The following is a 22,720-nucleotide window of genomic DNA, read 5'->3' as shown; positions in this document are numbered from 1 at the left end:
TACTTCTTTAGTCCATTTGCCCTGTTGTAAAGATGAACACAAGTATTTGGTAATGGTAGAGCAGCATCAGCAGGTCTTTTTCCCTGTATGCAATTGTCTGGGAAACTATTAAATTGTGTGAGCTTAGCAGAACAGTAATATTTCCATTTATTCTTACTGATTACCTGTATGATACAATGAATAATGTCAAATGTTGAGAAAACACAGGAGAAACTAAACCCTTATTCAAAGTAATTAAAATTCCTCAAAACAAGTCTGAAAATGTGAACGTAGCGAGAAAACTTCTGCTCAAAAACAAGCTTGAGTTAAAAATTTTGGACAGTCATGCTGTATGCCCTAAAGGCACTCTCTGTAGGATAGAGTTAATACAATTACACTATTCAGGAAAACAGAAACATCTACTTAAATTGTTAACATAATTCATCTTTTGTCTTTAATTTATGAAAGGTTCGGGTTTATTAGCCACCCCTGAATAACTATGAATTTGATTTATTTTATACACAAGTCTGTCTTTTTCTAGGGAATTTGCCAGTATCTACTCTTCTGATTCACCATATTGAAGCAAATTATCATTCTACTCCACTTTGCCTTTCTAACAACTGGTTCCTTTTTTGAGAGTACATGCTCCAAAACCACTTAATTCAGAAGTCTTAGTGATTAGTGACTGAAAAAGTCTGGAGGTTTTGTTTTGATGCAGAGAAAATGTCTGCCTTACTACTCACCCCTCTACAGTAAGTAATATTTACTAATTACTTATCACTAAGTACTTTTTATAACCCAAGAATTGCAAGATAAGCTACCCAAAATTTGTTCATTATAACAGGTTATTTTCACTATTTGTTGCAATAAGCTTTTGCAATATCTAAATCTTTTCAATAAAAGGTGAATGCAAATCTCTGGGTCAGCAAACTGATTGCCACATACTTATTTTTTAGAAATAATATGGTATGAATGTCAGGGCAACTTTCTTCCCAAGGAGTGGAAACAGATTCAGAATACACGATATAGGGATCAGAAACACAAGATACATTCTCACTCTGTAGAATTTCATTTCCTTTTCATGTGACTTTACTTTGCCTTCAGTTTTACATGTGATTGGAAAACTTAATAAAAGATGAAGATGTTTGAACTCCCCTCACATTATTTACTTCACAAAGTTAACATGCACAAAGCATCAAAGCTTCTGTTTCAGTCCTGTATCAAAAACCATGAGGCTTCAGGGCTGGCCAAAGAATCAACACAAGCCTAAAGCGGAGGCATCAACTCATGAGACTGCTGAGAGACTGGATTAAACAGACTTTTTAAAGTGCTGTGGGGATGGTGAAAAGAAAAAGGGAAAAAAAAAAAAATCTCTACACATGCTTTTAAACCCAGACAAGTTTTGGAAGAGTTTCCCTGCATTGGAAAAATATTCACTTCATTGATGCTCAGTAAATACCTGTTGATGAGATGACATCATCTCATCAGAAAGAAGGTGATTGCTCAAAGTCCTAGCCCTGGTTTTGCCTAAAAGACATGGCCTAATGGACACACCCATGTGAATGAAACGGGGCCCTGAACCAAGGGTGTGGATGAAGGCATTAGCTAGGGTCAGTACAAGGCTGTAACACTGGCCTCTGCCCAGCCAGCTGAAATAGCAGAAACAGTAGAGTTAACAGAAACACAACAATGGGAATTTAAATAGTGAAGAAACTGTTAAAAAGAGATGTTACAAAAATTTTGGATCCCGCACAACATAGTAACTTAGAATGAAAGAGGGGAACTAAATTTACTCTGCTTTTCTTGTACAAGATTGCAGAGGTTGAAATGAAATGAAAGTCAAGGACTTGCACAGTTGCTGTGGTAGCTGTGACTACCATATCACTAAGACTGCCATTTAAGATGCACTTAATCCAAGCTCATCTGCTCATTTCAGAAGTTAAAAATTGTTATATAGTTGAAATAAGCTCGTTACTTAATGTACAGTAGGTGGCTTTCAGGAAAGCATTAATCAGCATTTTCAATATTTTCTTATTTTACTCGATACAAGATAGAAAAATGAGGTCAGAGATTATTAAGAAGCATTAGAAAAAGAAGAATGCATGAAGCAAGTGTGATGTGATGTTAAGAGATAGATAATTAGAGAGAAATAAAAATGTTAAAATAATAAAATTGTGGTGGTAAAAGAAAGGTGAGTAATGGAGTTTCAGCAAACATTATTTTCTTATTAGATGGTAGAATTAGGAAAGCATGAAAATATGTAGCAATTATTAAAATGATTATTATAATGAATATGACAGAGTACTCTGTCAGCCTTGAAACTTAAACTCTTGTGATCTAAGCTTTTAACACTAGGCAATAAAATACCATACTTTCTTTGACACTGTGTCATACTTAAGATTTTCCTTTAAAAATTCAATTCAAATTAAATAAATTCTCTCCTTCTGATTCAACTAGGAAAGCATTTATATTGAACTAGAACTAAACTGCCATTCATTTTCTCCAAGGACAATGACTTGGCCAAATCTTAGGTTACATAAGGTTGTGAAGTTACCAAATGCCTATTTTTAAGTGCTATTTGAAAACTATGTTATTCGCAATAACCTTTCAACACTCCCATCGAAATGAAAGACTAAAATTCATCTGTCTTGCTACAGTGCTGAAATACAACCCACTGGTTACTGCCACTGTATCTGAGGACTTTCACATGTGTTTTTTGAATAAGATATTGTCATAAAAAGAATAGAGTCCTGAAGTTTTGTAGTGTCATTTATCGTCTCTGATCTTTCATCTTCATTAGGTAGATTCTTCTGAAAACCCCTTGAAATTCAAGAGATGGATTTAAACCTCTTCAGAAGACACAGTTTCCATAGTTATGCTATTTCAACCTTGTGAAAAATAAACAGGTTAGACTATTTCTTCAGGCATTTTTAGATCAGTGATTTATAGAGCAGGTAAAATGACAGATCATATACTTTTATATTGTTACAATCAGAAAGATCAACATGGCAGAAGGGCAATACAGGAGTGTAGTAGCAAAGGGATTAGCACAAATAGAATGGGGTTACAAAGGAAAAGGAAAGGTACTCACCCATCTCTGAAGATCTAGGCTTGCAAGGAAAACTACAAAAGGGGTGGATCTCCAACCAGAGAACCTTCAAGAGTGGTGGTCAGCCCTTAAATACAATCTAAGAGAGGTGCAGCAAGGCTCGACCCCTTCTGGTCACACAGGTGAATTGCCTTCACCTGTACTCCCAGGGCTGACTGGGTCCTTTCCCCAGGTGCTCAATCAGCAATACAGGCCATGACTTAACAGTTACCATACATATACAAATTTTCAAACAGTTGCATATGAACCATTGCTGTCAACATTTTCTAACTACAATTTCATTTTGGTATGAATGAAGTGATTTCAAAGCCATCCTGGAAAGTCTACAGGGCTCTAAATTGGCTGACAATATCAACTTCCCACATATACTAATAATTCTTCTCAAATTAAAGTTGTAATTTGTTCATCTTTTATGGACTCCTTTGCAGGACACAGAAATTTTCCATAAGCTTCTCACTTAAATACTTTAAATATGCTGTCTTTCAATAATCATATACGAGAACACAGTTCTCACTGAAAAAAAAATGATGACTACTTCAAGGAAGTATTATACAGGTTCCCTCTTTCCCTTGCAGACTGATGCTTCAGTATTCAATAACTGTTCCCACTCTTTGATTAAATGTAAGCCTGCAGATTGGCAACAAGACTTCAAAAGCTTTACCATTTAGAAGCCAGAGGTCTTTTTCAGGTAGAATAGTGCATAAATGGTAATTTAACACCTTTTAGACTTCGGACGTTATTTCTTTCATTCATATTCACTCGTTTTACACTGCTTTAATTCTGCCAATTTCACATTTTTATTCATTTGTTTTTAAATATCTTTGCTTTTTGTAAAGTTAAAGTACATGTTATCACAACTTTGCAAAGTTACAGCTGAGTCCTGTAAGCTACAGGGGAAATGCAGATAAGCCATGCCCCACAGGATGGAATCAGATCATCAGTACATCTAGAATTCAAATGTCTGAAAAGAAAACTTATGTGATACATCCAGTCCTGGTAAACAGAAAGGCAATTTCTCTGAAGGTTCTGGTGTTATTCCAGCTTTGCCAATAAAGAGTTTTAGTTAATTAAAATGTGGCAACTTACATACTAAGACAAGCTACCATGACATCTGTGCATTTCCTCATTGACTATCTAGTTATATCTGGAGCACTTTTCTTCATCTTCAGAGCTATCCATTAGATTAGCCTAAGCTTCCATGAATGACCTCACAAAAGATCTACCAAGCTCTCTAGAGTTAAGGATAAAAACTGGAGTTAGGAGCACAGAAAACAAAGATCTCCTAAACATTTGAGCAGTGATATACCTCCTTCCTCAAAGGGGTGAGTGCTACTGGGAATCCCAAAGTTTTCAGATCAAAGTATAAAATCCATTCCTTAACACGGTTTTTCCTTGAAATAAAAGATGAAATACAAATCCTGATGTCAAGGAGGTGATGAGAGAGATATGGGGCTTTTTAACGTTTACTTTTAAAGCTTGGAATGTGTTCACACAGCACAATGTTGGAGTGTGGTAAAATTGCTTCAGCAGGCAGAGAGGTCATTAATGGCATGTTTCTGTGCTGGAAAGAAACTAAACAGGAGAGAGGATAAGGGTCTATGTCTCACTGTGTTTTAAAAGTAGCAAGTGACTTTGGTGGTCTCCATCTTGCACTGTGCTCAGGGTGGTCTACATAAATTATCAGGACCAGATCTGCATGGTGAAGATATTCATTCTTTGTCATCATTCTTTTCAATTCATTCTTTTTATCTCAGATAAAAGGTAAATTTGCAGATTCAAAATCTGTGATCTGGCATTTCCTGTGCCATATATTTTATTGTTAAGCTCTATACAGAAGAAGCTATGGTTGCATTTGAAATACAAAGGATAAGTAACTGTTTTATTATTCTGTTTATTAGTCCCCGCTAGAGTACTTCACAATATAGTCACTCACTACTATAGAATTTGTTTATATAAATTTATCCACTCCCAAACAAGCCAGTTCTCATTGTATGCCTGCAAAGAAAGTATTATCTACAAAAATTTCTAATGTTACAGTATTCTGCTGCTGCTGCTGAAATTTCACTTTCATATCTGGAAATCAAGAGTAGGTTCATGAGCACTAATAAAACATTTGAACTTCTGCTCTGTTCCTCACCATAAAGAAGCATATCTGAGGTAAACAGGGGTGTGTTTACCTTATGGTATGCTGTAGTGCAAAGGTATCTCTACATGCTCTATACTTATTTAAAACTTAGTGTTTACAGTTATTTAAACCAGCTTTAAAAGAACTCCATCTGGTATAAGTATTTTGCCTTGAAAAGCAGCTTCTAACATCTGACCCATTTTGATTTCTTTCTAACATGTTCATCATCAAATAAGCATGAAGTTAGGTTTTGGTTCATTCTGTGTTCTCCATTTGGGACTTGCATTCTCTGCATCTGATTATGAAGATCTAGATACAGTGGAGACCTTGAACCTGGAAAACTGAATCTGATTAGCCCTGTCTCTCTGACTAATCCTGCTGAACACCTTTGGAGTTTCTCAGGAGAGCAGAGTTAAGCAACTACCTGCATGTTATCAAGATTCAGGTCTCCATTATCCATACAGTCTTATCAGCTATACGTGGTTATGCATAGTAGTTGTTATTTCTCCTCTAAGATTTAAAGGGAGCATGAATTCCAGTCATATAATTAAATTACACACCAGAATAGACCTTAATTTCAGGTAAATCAGCATAAAATAAGAGTAGTGTAATTGAGATGAAGCTGCTGATTTCCAGTGGATTACCTTCAATTCTTGCCAGTGTTGTAAAAATTAAAATCTAGTCTACAGTAGCTATTGTTTCTATCCTGAAAAATACCTTCTCCACAGCTATTTATTTTCACATTGATAGGGCAGTAAATAAGTACTTAGCCCATAAATGAATACGATACATGAAATACTTTGTATGCTTGCTACGTATGTAGCTTAATACAAGTATAGAAATGGATTAGACATTCCTTTTTAGTTAAGAGATATATCAGTGCATAAAGTCACAGTCTGGGTTCATTTAGCCTTTTCATTTGTAGTGCTCCATATTACATGAGCGCAGATCTATTTGAATCTCTTTAATATTCATGATCCTCTCACCAGTCTGAGTGAAAGAGATAAAGCTTTTGATAGCAATCTCAGCAACTTGATTAACAATGCACTAATCATCACTACCATTGACCTGATTCAGAAATGTTTTCAATTCATCCATCACTTTATAACCAGAGATGATTGCATTACCTTACCATTTTTTATTTAAATAAAACCACATGAGCTGTAAATATCTTGCCATTTTAACTAAATGCACCTTGGCACCAAATTAATTTATTTTTAAAACTAAATACCAAAATGACCTATAATAACCAATTAGGGCAGGAGCATAGGGAAAGTATATCACAAGTGGTCTGCAATAAAATCAATTCACTTCGACTTCACATCAATAAATGTTAAATTGTGCCAAGGAATTAATTTTGCAATAAATTGTTATTGTTGTTATAAAATCTAACTAACGCATATTACCAGGAGTAATTATCCATATATCAGAATACATTGAATGTAGAGTGTGCTCTATAATTATTCCCAAAATTGCTTATCATTCAAATGGTAATTTCAGGGAAAATGTTTCTTTAACTATAACTTTATAAATTTCATCTGAAAATTATTTTTTAGGTTTTTTCTTTACTTGATACTGCAAAGAAAACAGAAAACGGATTATGGAAAATGCAACAGATAATAGGTATGCTAATGGAATTTAATCAGTGTTTCTTACTTTTATGTATAACAGCATGTAATGTTGCAACAGCAGTAGAAAAGTAAGATACCTCATTTGGAGTGGAGTCTCCATCATGAGTGCTAACTGGGATTTCCAAGCCTAATCATAGAAATAGGCAGTATTGCTAAAAATATTAATATCCAGCCCCGTAAGAATATTGGTCATTAAGTTTTATTATGAAATGTTCTATTTACATAATGTCCTAATATTTGTGTTCAACCTGAAATCCACTTTCACAGTTAATTGCTATAGAGTTTTGAAACTGTGATGTCAGTGACCAAAGAAAAAGAGAAAGGAAAAGAAATTTAAACTGGAAAAAAAAAAAAAAAAGAAATATTTCCTCTTGCCTGACTTGTACAGCTGGACAGGAGTTGCCAATCCTCCTACTGTTTTGCAGGCCATGAATATCATGCCTGTTACGCACAGGCAGTTATTCGCATCTATCTTAGAATCATAGAATAACCCTGATTGTAAAGGACTCACAAAGATAATTGAATCCAACTCAGTGCTCCACACAGGACTACCCAAAAAAATAAACCATATGTCTGAGAGCATTATCAAAATGCTTCTTGAGTTCCAGCAGGTTTGGTGCCATCAATACTTCCCAGTATTATAGGACAAATTAAAGTAGTGTGCCCCAAGAGTCAGACGTCCTCTTTGATAGCTGATTTTTACTTGGGATGTAGGAGATATAAGTAGATATTTGAGTCATTATACTATTTTCCATTTTCTGGGCCTCAGATCATTGAAATATTAATTGCACTCTGCTTTTCCTTATTTAGCAATATTGTGATTATGTTGAATTTTTCATTACTTGTTTGTAGTTGTTATGACCATGTTCAGCTCATCTGAAGCTTTATAACTGGCTTTTATTTATTTGTTTGTTTGTTTCCTTAACACCATCATGCATCTGAAATTCTGAACTCCCCATATAATGGGAAAATACTTTTAGAAATAGGTCAGTATTTCTCTTGAAACAGTTCAAGAGGTAGAACATGTGAAACAAGCTCATCAGATATGTAACCATTAATATCTAGGCACAATTCCTGACAGTATCCAGTTACTCTTTGATAAATTAAATCTATTAGTGGTGCTCCTTTGGTTTCATCACTATTTGAACTTACTTAAATGTTCTTCTCAGTAAATAAGATAGGGAGTCTAAGTAACTATGCATAGAACTGGTCACTGTAATTTGGACATAGAGACAGTTACAAAAGGAAGAGATTAAGGAAGACATTTCAGCTGATAGATCTCTACAGCAAGAATTTCAGTCTCTGCAACTACCATCACCATTTTTTTTCCATATGTAATAATAACATAAGATAAAAAGGAAGTACCAGTGATACAGTGATCCTTTACATATTTAGGATCAATTATGAGGATGAACTTTGTAAGATGATGTTGAACACTATATTTTTCTTATGAAATAATTCTATTCTGTTGAATATTTTATGACATCTTATTTTCATGATTGCGTATGGTAGCTCAATTTAGACAAAAAGCAAGGTTTTCCCAGAGGATTGTAGAAAGATGCTCTTATTAAAGTGTTTGTTAAATGGATTGAATGAAAACTTTAAATTCTATGGAGCTTTTGAATTTGCAGATTTTTTTTTCAGAAAGTACTTGTAAAAATAACCAAATCACTTTATTTCAAATATCTGTGGCACACACCCTGAAGATGTGACAGAATTTTCTAACATTTTCTTTACTGTCTTAATTTAACTGTTGATGTCTGAAAACCCAAAAACCCAATCATTAGCAAGAATTGATAATGAAAGTGGAATTTCCTTTTGGAAGCAAGCAACATATTTTTTAAAAAAGAATGGATGGTCTCTTAACTATTCTCCACATATGGCGAGTGAAAGAAAATATTTCAGCACTGAGAAAGACATTTTAAAACTCCTAGAAATGCATTGAAAGAGGCTACAGCTTAACTGGGTGCACAGGATTGCTCATACATCACTCTGGATACCCAGCTTAAGCCCACCAAGTAAATTCCTCTGTAGGTCAGTTGTTATGTGAGCAAGTGAAGTAAACAAGAATTATCCTCCAGGAGAACACAGAGAGGCTGGCTAAGATTAGACAACTACAGCAGCTAAAATTTTGTGAGATGATTTTTATTGTTAGATTTTCTTTTTGTGATTTTTCATTATAAACATTCCTTGCAGAATGTTTGGGCTCTCAGTCTAAAGGTTTTGTAGACTGGGTACTGATAAATACTTCTGAAGATCCTGACACAGCACATTTTCAGAAATACCAAAGTGATATTTTGATTATGCAATACAAAGAAAAAAAGTAACAAGTTAGGATATCCATGAGGCAAATATAGTACTTAAAGCCTTTGCATGTGAATTAACTAAATACGGTGTTCACTTCTAGTATATGCTTCTAATTAAATTGCTCCGTAAGAGAAATAGTTTATTTGCATATTAAGATCCTTCTAAAGTGAATCAGTTTTATCCAATGTGTGATTTTTTAATGAATGATTTGGATTTAATTTTCACAAAGTGAAAAGTATCAGCCTAACCATTTAATACCAAAATTCATGACCTAAAGGAATGCTATTTAAAAGCTGTTTGCCTTTAAATTGTAACAGTCTGTATATCTATTTGTCTAGACTCCATCAAGGGGACTATTGTAGCTGGAGGCATTGGTTTGAAGAAGACTAAAGGGCTACATCATGTCAAAGCCTCAAGTAGGAATTATTGCCTTTCTTGCCTCAGTTCACAGCTGTATTATGTCACCAAATCACATCACAGTGTAATCAAAGATGAATAAAATATTTTTTTTCTTTACCTTAAATGCTTTCCCTGTCAATTACAATCAAAGGACATGATTTCAGGTCTGTCAGTTGGCTGGGTTCTCTCCTACTGATGACTCCAAAACTGTAATCTGCTAAATATAAAATGAGTCAGAGAAGTCTTAGAATGATTCTGCTATTAAGAAGAAGAATGTTTTTCTCCCACAGGGGACAAGAAAGTAATTGGTCTTTAAAGAATGAAATCAAAGATGTTAAAAAATGACCTTTTTGGTCTTTTCCTCTCTATTTCTGGCTTTTTTTTTTTTTTTTCTTCTGTGGTAAACCCTCAGCCTTTCAGCATTCTCCTCTTAAGCAGATAATCATAAGTATTCTAATCAAATTTGTCCAGCTTTGTGTGCCATCGAGTAAACATTTAACTGGCATCTTGTTTGCTGCATCACACCTTTTTTCCCTCTGTGTTATTGTTAATCGGGTGCTTAGTAATGGGCAGGCTGTATGCCTGCTGCAACTCCAACTTCTAGGCAGTTTACTGGCTTGATTACATCATTAGGCATAATCAAAAACATTTCCCCAGAATGGCTTTCGCTTGGTATTAAGGATTGCTTCTTTTGATCTCAGTAACATCATTTTACGATAGGTTGCTCCTCATTTACACTACAAATGCTGGCAAAAATGAAAGCAATACCTTCACTAGTAATACCAGATAAAATAAGTAGTTCAGCAGTCATGCCAGCTGCTTTCATCGATGAACAATCACTTTTCTCTTGTAAGAAAAAGTAAAGATAGAGAAATAGACAGGTACTCTTGTATTTGTATGCATGCCAATATTACATATGTATGCATGTTATGTATTACATATGTATATGTATGTGTATGCACACATGTGTATTTGTACCTGTACATGTTTATATATTTATGTGTGCCTGTGTTATTGTACACTGCAATTTCCTGATGCGTTTTCTGTCATTATAGTTAACAGTACATCCGTTTCATCATTTAAAAGTGTTGTAAAATGTACGTCACTGGGTTGCAGCCTTGTAAAATGTATTCAGTCACATGAAAAAGTTTATTACACATACACTGATTCCATATAGTCCAAAAGTTTATTTTGCACTTGTTAGAAGCTTCATACCATATTCCATTTGTATGATTTCTAATGATTTCTTTCTTACAAGGCTAGTTCAATAGATATATCCAATATCAGTTACTTGCACTACAAAAGCATCAATAGAGTAGCCACTATGAAACTGAAAACCTAGATGGCAGATTTACCTACCACAGAAAAATCATACATGTGTTATTCTGGAGCACTAACAGCAATACACCAGATGACTATAATAAAAACTATGTTTGATCTGTACTGTCTCTAGGACTGTGATAGAGCTGACCCATGTGGGTGTGATAGACAGAGGATGTTCAAAGACCATTATCCTCAATATACCCTTGATCTCTCCTGTGCTCTTCCTGTCATATTTTACAGTTGGATCTTTTGGTCTTTTACGGTAGATCTGAAGTTTGCTGGGAGAAGATGGGAAGTGTTTTGTGGCTTGCACATAGTGTCAAAACAATAGAGTAGGGAAGAGGTTGTTCGTGCACTTCTCAAAGCTCAGCATCTACACTTGACTTCTGAGGATTGGGTTTGATGTCCCAGATGGTGCTGTCCAGTCCCACATCCCTGCCTTGCTCCCATTCAGCTGCTTGCATGTACTGAAGAGTCACAGGACATAGAGGATTTACATAATCTTTCACCTTTCCCCATTAGAGCTGGGATCTGAGTCTCATTGTTCGAGCAATCTCCCTGTTTCCTGCTACTCTATAAGCCATGTCTTAAGTACTAGTAGATTTTTGGAGTTGAAAATCTTCTTTATTACATTCTTTTGCCATTTCCAAGCTGAAGTGCTGCATTTTACAAATGTCTAACAGACACTTGCCCTCCATATGCTCACTTGAGAAGCTGTGGAAAAGGAAAAGGAAATTAGTGTCATCTTCTTGTTGGTTTGCAAATTTGTTTGATGTTCTTCAGTTGCTGATTCCTTTGTAGACTCCAATATAAGTCTGAAAGAAGCAGCATGCAAAAAACCTAAAAGCTCAGAATCTGTTGAAATTTTCACCAGTTTATGCCATCCACAGTGACCTAGAAGTAGTTTTTTCTAGTGATATACTTTCATTTTTTAGAGGTGGGCATTAATACAGGAAGGGTAGAAACAGGGTCCTTGTCTGGCAGCTGCCTGAACAAGCCATGGTATTTTCATGTGGACATTCCTTGTCTTTTCAGAAAAACATATACACTCTCCAGTGACCAAATCTGAAATGGTCACTGCCTTTAGTAGGATAATGCACTGCACAGTCTACATAGAGACACAAGAAGCAGACTGCCTGCATCCATCAACCTAGTAAACGCATCCAGATTAGCAGAAATATTTTGAAACAGCCAATAATTATAAAAGAGTTGCTTGCCGTTGCATAATTATTTTATAAACCACATAACATACAACTGTTACTTAGTCACAGAGGCCCTCTTCACACTGTACCATATGGCTAATGGCTTCTATCACACATCACACCATACTGAGTATTCCTTCTCATCATACTGTATTGGCTACTGTCTCAGTTTGCTGTTAATGTCTGTGTTACCCTTTCACTGCATGTTTATTTTATGAAATTGTGGCATCTGTTTTTGGTGTTTATTCTAAAATGACAAAATGCCACGTTTCCAACTCTAGCCTGAAAATTACCTCAATATTAATTTCCCAAGGTGGATTTAAAAATATATTTTTGTTATCTTTTTTCCTGAGTCTCTGACAAACACCTTTCGACTTTTTATGCGTTTTGATTTAAAGTAAGGTGGGGTTTTTTTGTTGTTTCTTAAATATTTTACTGAATTATTTGTAATGTATAACATTGTATATTCTTTCTGCTAATGACAACCATGCATCACCTACATTCACCAAACCACTGCCATACTAAAATATAAACATCCTTCTTTTTCATTCAGCTTCCAAATATTTGTTTCACAGCAAATTTCTTATTCTAGTAAGAAAGCACTATTGCAGAACTATAGCTGAGGTCCACAGGATCATTTTCCTAAATTTCAGCAACATTATAGAAACTGGGTTATAATTTGGTAGTGAAATAGTTAAGTACTGTAATGGTAAGCTGCATTTTAAACTTCCTTAATACTTTGAATGAGCAATCAGAATTGGAATGGCCCTAGAGATTTGAATTTAATGCCATCAACCAATGTGTCTAACAAGCAAAATATTAATGCTCCCCCATAACACCACCAAAAACTAAAGACAAAATTATTTTGCGTGCAAAGGCCAAGTTCCAACAGAAGTCATGTTTGGCATTGATCAAGTGTATGCTGTGGAACTGGCTCACTTGTAATCACTCCATCACAGACAAATCCTGGACTCTTCTGCAGCCACAGACGCCTCTTGACAACAGAAGCAGTAACAGTCTGTTGGGAAAGACAGCCAGGTCAAGGGTAGCTACAAAGATGGAAAAAGTACAAATGTTATGCACTTGCTTCTCCAAGATGTGCTGATAACCATCTGTGTGCAAGTGTACGAGGTAACAAGCCCCTTTCCATCAGCAGTTCAGAAACAGGTCTGCAGTAGTCTCCATGGTCAGCTCTGCAACTCTCCTAAGACTTTGTCTTTTGAAGCCATTGACAGAAAAGCCCTGTGTTGATTTTGAACATCTGTTTACTGCAAAACAGAACCAAGGAGTGAGCATCCAAATGGCTCATCAAAATGGCAGACAGGCAAGTATCTTTTTAGAACTAGACCAACTATACCATCTTTTCTCAGAAAGAGAGCGTTAAAATATGCCAAATCAGAGCAAGTTCATACTCTACCGTTTAAGCAGTGTGACTGATTAAGCAGACCTGTAGCTCAAATTCTGTGGGGCTTTTTTCTTTTTTCTTTTTTCTTTTGTTTTGAATGGCTTTGTTTAATGGTGCAAACAAACTTCTAAATCTGATTTCTGACTCAGTGAAGAAGCTGAACTCTATCTTCAAAAAGTTTTGAGATCCACACACATTCTTCTTTTTTGTTCCCATGTGAAAAAGCATGTTTCCTACAGAAATGTTACTGGCAGAAACATAGCAGGAACTGAAAAAGAAAGTGTGATTTTCAATTATTTCTTTTTAAATTACAGAGATTAATATTGATCCTTTTTTTTCCTTCAAAATTAGACAGGACTTCTCTCAAAACCTCTCAACTAAAAGTTGCTGACAATGCTTTCATCACTTTAGCCAATCCTATGCACAGTCAGGCTTCATTGCCTTTAAATAAAGATAACCTACTAAAACCTTAAGTATAAAATATTATGCATTCATATCTATGCATACATTAAAGACAAAAGAGAAATAAAAATCCTTCTTTTCCACTGAAGTTACAGAATAGTGGCCTACGACAGTTAGCCAGCTATACCAATCTTTTAGAATATTTTAGAAGAGATCTTTTAAAACAGATCTTTTTGACATGCATTAAAAGCTACTTTAAAGGATGCATATTGTAAAAGACCAAAGCTTATTCAGCAATTTGATAGTTAACAGCCAGTCAAGAGTAGGAGATATTCAGAAAGCTAGAAATTCTCAAATCCAAAGTCTAAATATCCAAAAGGGACTGAGAATAGCACTCCTAATTTGACTTCCAGCAGCAGTTCTCGATTGTCTTTTCAAAATGACCTTAACAAACAAAGGTAGAAGCAGAATTTAAGTCCATCTTTCATGGTTTCCACACACTTCCTGCATCATTATGGGTTTTTTCAGCTATTTCTTGACAGCTCATATGCCTCACCAGCAAAGATCTCGATTTCTTCAGCATTTCTATATGCTGCTTCTCCATCCCTAAGAGAAAAGTCTGCATGGAGCCTTCCTCTTCCTGTACAGAGGAATTCTTTATTTGAGACTGATGCGTGGCTAGGTTCCACAACATGGCTGTATGAAAACCTCATGCAAGCTGTTAGCCCTTAATATAAGCCTCATGGGGAGATTATGAAGTCTGGTTTTAATACCTGACCCTACTCTTGTTAAAGTTGGTGAGTTGTTTCCCAAGTGGTTCAGTAAGACCACAGTGATGCCTTTGGAGGACAAGACAGTTTTCATTTCTTCAGAGTCTAAAGGAATCATAAAATCACTAAGGTTGGAAAAGACCACTAAGACTATCTAGTCCAGCTGTCAGGCATCCCCACGATGCCCACTAAACCATCCCCCCCCCTCATTGCCACATTTCTCACATTTCTCGTACACCTCCAGGACAGTGACTCCACCACTTCCTTGGGCAGCCAGTTCCAATGCCTCACCACTCTTTCTGAGAATAAATGTTTCATAATATCCAAACTGAAGTAGAATTGGCCATGTTCAGTGTCCCAAGAGAAACTCCTGAGTAGCCCTGGACAACTATAGGATGAACTCACCTACCATCTCACAGCTCACCTCACCTCCCACTGTGGTTCCCTTGCACGAGGCCACCAGCAAATGACCCATTCTCTCATCCTGTTGACCAGCTAAACTGAAATCAATCTACTCAGTCAGACCATCTGCTGACAGATAACACAGTTGCAAAGAACTAACTGACAAATTCAGGCATTTGCAACACTTGGAAAATTACTCAAATTTGTTCAAGTATTTTTGAAGCTGTCTCTGCAGCTTATGAAGTTCCTCAGGCATTTACAGTAACTGATACCTAGGGGGAGAGAAGAAAGCTCCATTCCAGCAAAGCAATTCTCTGCTGAATACTGTATGCAACAGCTACAGAATCTTAACTGCCTCTTAACAAGTTTTTTAATTGACCTGTTCTGGATTAAAGTGTTTCGTGTTATCTTTTGCTTGTTGCTTTTGTGTGTGCTTTTTTTTTTCCTAGATATCACACTGTGCAATTGCCTCAATAAAGCAAAGACAGAGTGAAACAGTCATGCACAATGTGTGCAGACTAAAGCTGAGGATTCCCATGTAGCAGTTTATTCACAGAGCTGGCTACACTTCCTTTATATCATTCGAAGAATGCTAGCAATTCCAGAAGAGGAAAACATTCTGGAGAGAACAAGGAAGGAACAACTGTTTGTTAGATGCTCAATGTACAATTAGAAATCTTTATATCTGATTTCCTTCAAATTTTTTCTTTATCTGAGTGAAGTTTATTACAAACTAACATGTTAACACTAACATCAGTTGTTCTTGTTGATCAGACATCTCTTCAGTTTTGTCAAATGCACTAAAATAGGTTCCCACAATGACCTCACACTAATATTAGCTTGACTTGAGTACTGTCAGATGTGTGCTATTACACAATAAATAACATTATGCTTTATGTTTAATAACAAAGTCAGCCTTTCTATTTTGTAAAGTGTAAGTCTTGCAAATCTTAGGAAATTTGGAAATAGAATAAATTATACCAACATGATGCGCTGAATTGAGTGCAACTGGAGGAGACAAAAAAACAGTAGGAAAAGGAAGTTGTCAAAAACATTTTATTTTAGCACTTTTTTTCTTTTTTGAAATATTCTACAGGCAAATAAAGGAAGAACTGAGTTATTATTATGCAGATAATCTGTCTGAATTTTCCATATATCTTTCATGAAATGAGGATTCAATAAGGAGTCAATAGGTCCTCTAAGCAATATAAACAATCGTTAAGAAGAAAAACCTAAAAACTGACATTAAGTGAGACTTATATTAAATTGAATTGTTGACTTTATGGAAAATAATGTTTACATCATACATTTTGGTCTGCAGAACCGTGGAGCCATGTGAAACAAAGTCTGACTTTACCTTGTTATTTCCTTTGCATCTATGATATTTGAATTAAGGGTTATTCAAAAGTTATGCCTCATTTCCTTCCATACCTCCAACTTCAGACCGCTGTCAAGTATTATTTATTAACTCCATTATAGTACCACATGGAGACCCTAATCAAGATTATGCCCCTACTGTGTTAAACTCTGTACATTATAAAATAGAAGATAATCCTTCTCCCCAATTCTTACATCAATATAAGTGAAAGATACTAGCAAAACATCTCATGATACCATAAAAAGAACTTAAGTGACTTGATCAATGGCCAATGGTAAGTCAGTGGCAAAGCCAAGACCAACATAATTTTCCTTTTCCAGCCCACTGCTTCCAATCAGCAAGAATGTAAGAGACATAATCTGTAATAAGAGTAAAATGTACGAGATTTTTTTTCAAGAATAAGAAGGAAAGCAGTAAGATCTTCACAACTTTATTTCATTATTTTTAACAGCTGTCTGAATTCTCCATTTGGATAGACAGCCCTTTGGCTTGCAGAAATGAAGTAGAATGTAACAAAATGTTTATTCATGAGAGGAAGAAAAACAAAACTTCTTCATGTCAAATTGAAATGTCTTTACTATGAGAGCAAATATCTGATCTAATGAATCTAACGTTCCTCCCTTCTCAGTGCCTCAGATCTGCTACTTTATCTTTGTTATGTCACTATACTGTACACCAGATGGAAAAGAGGCTCCTTGGTCTTGGTGATAAGGTAGAACAACAAAGATTTTCACATTAAAAGAGGCTTGGTTACTCTATGCAGGAACAACATGTCCCTTTTCAGATTTAGCCTCTGGATTTGATGACATTTAGCACTGACTAATTAGCAGATAAAAGGCAGAATCTGTTGCTATTAGACAAGCTATTTCCACAACTTTTTTTTTTTTTTCTTTTTGCTATATTTGGAAGTTATATTTGGTGTTTAATATATTAATCTTTATCATACAAATCACTAAATTCCTTGCTCTTACTTTTCTCTAAAATAAGGAAAATTAGAAGGTGGCTCTTCACAACAGCAATAGATTCACAGTTTGTTATCTTAACTGCATGAAAAAAAAATTCCTGAATGGAAATTTCTAGGTTGCCACACTGAATTGGAAGTGATCACGTCAGGCAGAAATAGCAGTGAGCAGAATTGGGATGATCACTGTTTAAGACTGTTTCTAAATTTGGAGCCAGCAAGGACAAAGAAATTCTTCCACAAAATCACTGTTAAATAATTTTTGCAGTAGCTCAGCTTAGTTAAGAACTTGGAGATAAAAATCACATAAATCCTACTGCCTACAACTAGACCTAGGCATTTAACAAGAACCTCAAAACCTTAACAGATGAAATGTGGCTGGGATGTATGCAGACTGAAGAGCTCTTCAGAGTCTGTTCCAATGAAAATATTGTCTAAGTACATAAGCATTAGAGCTGAACAAATAATTCTCAATGAATAATTTATCTGATTGATTTCCTCTTTTTCTTCTCTCCCTCTTCAGAGGCTATGCATGGACAGAACAAAAAGTATATTGAATTTATTCATTATTTGAAATTATTCACAATCTTGTTCAGTGAATAATTCTAGGCCTGCAAATCCTTTGAACTGTGGACTTTGAGTAGCTAATTTGCAGCTCACACCATAAAGTGTGTAATAACGAACTAACTAGCTAGCCAAGCACCGTTTTTAATTGCAAGAGTCTGACATCTGAATGAGTTCTGTTTGAAATTCAGTTCAGTAAGAGTACAAATGCTCAAGCTGGAAAGTCATTTTTACAGGCATTTTCCTAGTTCAGTGCAACTGCTCCAAAGCTGTGTTTGAAGAATTCAGAGAATACAAGGCAACATACTCACATGTTCTAATAGTCTCCTTTTATTTTAATGAACTCCAGCAGTAAATAGATTATCTTAGGAAAAGAAACATTCAGCTTAGTGTGAAAAGTATATATTATTAAGACTAATAAGAAAGAATTTTGTGTGACATTTTTTGCCTTACTAAGAGCTTACATGGATAAAGAAAGGAAATGAAGAGAAGTAGTTTGTAGACATTTCTACGGAAAAAAAGTAAAACTGGACAAGTGAAAACACCCAAGGTGAGTCTGGCAAGTCTCTGCAGAGCCAGAAGTGATTTTTCCTATCTTCATTCTTTCCTGCTTTATTCTCTTCCTGACATCCTACTCTTGCCTGTCCTTGACAGAGTCATCAGTTTAAAAGTAAACTTCTGGGGCTCCATATCACTCTTATTGAAAGACCAGCTACAGAGAGTTGATCAAAACCAAAGGCAGGTAGACAACCAGAGCAAGATATCAAGAAAGGCTTTAGTATGCTTTAAAGTGTTTCAACTAAGGGCTTGTTGAGGTCAGAGACAGCATTAACTGGTATTTATCTGCCCCATCTTGTGAGTTTCTGTGTATCCCTAGAGGCTTTATCATATCCTACCTTTGAACTTCAGACTTTCAGTATGCTGGTATATCTCTCATTCCACAATTTCAATTGTGACTGTAGCCAAAGAAAGAAGCTAGAGTTTATTTACCACCCATCAATCAGCAAACAAATTATTTACAGATGTGTTCATTTATTTTACTCTTTCATTTATTTACTTATGACTACAGCAAATACCATCACCAGACAGCGTCCAGATGGAAAACAATTACCTCACACTGGAACCGTATGCTTCTCAAGAGAAACTGGGAAATTATTTGAATTTTAGACAGTTAGAAACACTTAGAAGTACAACATTAATGCCTTTTGTTTCTGGAAAATTCCGTTACTGTTACTGTTAAATCTTCCTGACATATTAAAAAAAAAAAAAAAAAAAAAAAAGCCCAAAACCAGCATACAGAAAGAGGCTTAGGATACTGAGAGTTCAAACTGAAAGGTAATTCAAAAGTGCAGTCTAATCTTCTGAAAAAATTGCCCTGCACACTGGGTCAAGTGCAAGAGTAAGCCAAACCATGTTGTTTACCCAAATACATGTGGCTTGAAGCTCAAAGTATTCCTAGATTTAGCAAGTCAGAGGAAGAGCCTTTTGATAACAATGAAAAATAATTAGAAGATTACTGGTTGATCATATCTGCTTATAAAACCTTACAGTATTTGAAGCTGATTAATAAAATGAATAAAAATTTACTACAACATAACCTCTAAGGTAAGCTAGTAGCACAAAATAGACAATGAAGAGTGTATCTCTATATTCTGTATTCTTCACTAGTATCTCACAGGCTTCACAATTCCAGAGAAGTGACAGTTCTGCAGTAATATCCAATAAATGCTAGCACTGGGAAGTTGCAGTTTGAGACCTTCTTTACATCTCCAGACTGTGCTGAAAGAGAATCCAGCCTATCATCTGGATCATTAGAGTCAAAAGCTCTACAGGCCCCACATCATTGCTCAAATGGTAGAAACGATAGCTTTCATCTGCACTCCTCCAAATCCAGATGCACTGTCATTTGCTCCTGCTGTGGCATTGCATTTTGAACTTCATGTTTCACTAGGTTGTGCCTTAAAGGCAAAATGGATCCCTTATAATTCTAGAGAATAATTGAACTAATTCAATTTCCAGACATGTTTTAAAGATGTTTCTGTTCCCAGATACGTGGTCATTTGGAGGGCTTTTTTTCAGTCTTGGTTCTTCCTATTACTCTTTTCATCTGACTGAATTGAATAGAACCCTTGCAAGAATTCTCCCAAGGAATGGTAGTAGATGACAGCTTAAAACTGAATGCGGTGCTTGAGTATATGAATACATGAAACTCATTCTACATAATAAAAAGAACACAACCCTGTACAAGAAAGAAATGTACAACCATCTTGTTTAAATAAGACACAAGATCATGCCTTATTAATAATAAAACTGGAAGTAATAACTGTGGAACTAATCTATCTTGGAGGGAACAGTATATTCCTGTATTTCCTGTGTTGGAGAGAAGAGCAGATTTTTGCCACAAAACCTCCTTTCTACATCCAAAAAGATGGGTTTCATCAGAAAGCTTATTTCTTGTTGTAAAGTAGTTGAAATATTTTGGAGGCTTGCCAGACATCGTGAAAAGCTAGATTTCCTAGGGATTTCTTTATATTAAGGAGCATAAGTCCCATTGACTGGAAAAGAAAAATACTAAAGCCTTGAAAATCCTTACATATGCACACACATCCCATCAACATTACAAATAATACTTCACTTTTTATAAGATTTCAAGGTATTTGCAGACCAGAAAGAAGTAGTAGACCAAGTTTGTGAATTAAAAGTTATTTTGAAAGGGACACCAAACACAGAAGTTATGAGGCAGAGGCCTTCCTTCAGTTTTCCTGTCCATGAATATAGCAACTGGCTTTGCCTTGATTGACCTTCCCTAACAAAATACAGATCAGCATGAGATATTGCTGGACACAATTATTTATGGACTGAAACATGGCTTTACAGCCATAGGCTGCAGCTGATATATATGCAATTTAACAGCTATGAATTCCTTCACTTGCCTTTAGAGAATTTCCATTATGCAGACAGAAGGTGATTGCCATAGATATAATGTCTTACAGATTTTTTTTGTTGTTCATGGCTGGCTTTTACATTTTCAGCTTATGAAAGTACAGATAGGATTCACAAAAGCTGAATTTTTTTATGCTCTTCTTTATACAACAGAGTTCATTCACAAAAAAAAAGTTAAGTCTCTGATGAGTAAGTTAATAACTAAATATGTTTCTAACTTGCAGTCATCCTCTCAGTGATACATTTCTAAATTCCTATTTTCTTTTCTTTTTCTTTTTAAGTTTTCATTGCCAGGGATTATTCGTAGCACAATAGGGCTAAATGATGTCCACAGTTTGAGGGCATTTTATGGATCTACTTCAATGGATGGCATTTAACTGGTACAAAGTAGACACCAAAATCTTTAGATTTTGGAAATAAATGGTTATGGGAAGATATTTTCAATGGCACAAATGAGAATCAGCTAACTATTTTCCTCTTCCACCAATTTTGTTTGCAGCACCCTAAATTGAACAGTACAGATCATCTTGAGATCCATAATGTCTTTATAAATATTAGGTAATTGTTTGTATTATGACACTATCCTCCAAACAGGATAGCCTACAGCAGGACTCAGTACTCCAGATTTTGAGACAAGATCAGGTCCAGATGATATCTCAACCCAGTACTAAGTGGAAAGGAAGAATCCCTCCATCTTCCAGCAATGTCCTCCTTAAAGCAGCCCAGCGAGCTGTCGGCTGCCTTTGCCATGAGGGCATATTGCTGGCTCACAGTCAATCTGATGTCCATCAGGACCCCCAGGGCCTTCTCTACAAAGCTGCTTTCCAGCTGGTTGGACCCCAGCCTGTGCTGATGCCTGCAGTTATTCTTACCCAAGAACAAGAATTTGTATTTTCCTTTGTTGAACTTCATGAGATTCCTGTCAGCCTATTTCTTCAGTCTATTGATGTCCTTGTGAATTGCAGCACAGCCATCTGGTGCATCAGTCCCTCCAACAAATTTTTCATCATCTGCAACCTCAGTGAAAGTGCACTCTACCCCATCATTCAAGCCATTAATACTACTGGCATCTACCACCCAGCATCAATCCCTGAGGTTTGTCACTGGCTTTTGGCTACATATCATGCTGTAGTTCAGCTAGTTTTGAATCCATCACACTATCCTGTTACCTAGCCCATGCTTCCTCATTTTGCCTATGAGAATGGTGTGGGAGGTAGCAGAAAAAGCTCAGCTGAATTCAATTCATCAGCTGCTCTGCTCTCCTCCACCAAGCCAGACATATTATTATAGCAGACTAGACACTTGGCCAAATAAAATTTCCCCTTCATTAGATCAATGCAAGTTACTCCTAATCATCTTCTGTCTTTGGTATCTTTGGAAATGTTTTCCTGGATTAGTTGTTCCATCACCTTCCTAGGAACTAAAGTGAGAACGATCAAGCCTACAGGTGGAGTAATTCTTGCTTTCTTCCAGCCTTCATAAACTCTCCTGACCACTGTGACCTTCAAAAATAATCAAGTGGCCTCAGAATGAAAATCAGTCACCTTCACTGGTGAACATGAATCCATCTTTGCTATTACATGTTTCCTTGATAATACTTACAAGACATCTCAGACTCACCTCAGTATTTTAAGGGTGAACAGAAATTCTAATATAAATACGGGTATATCACTCAGAACAATAAATACTAAAGACAAGTTATGAAATATTCCAGGTTCAGCATTCTGAAGGTAGGGCAGAATTCTAGATTAAGATATACTGTAATTCCATTAACTAACAGACTTACAATGAAGATGCAAATATGACAGAAATATTGAAAG

The sequence above is a fragment of the Lagopus leucura genome, unplaced genomic scaffold (assembly GCF_019238085.1).
Source record: "Lagopus leucura isolate 7727_CA_CO unplaced genomic scaffold, USGS_WTPT01 Super-Scaffold_100021, whole genome shotgun sequence".
NCBI classification, from domain to species: Eukaryota; Metazoa; Chordata; class Aves; order Galliformes; family Phasianidae; genus Lagopus; species Lagopus leucura.
This window is presented reverse-complemented; position numbering follows the sequence as displayed.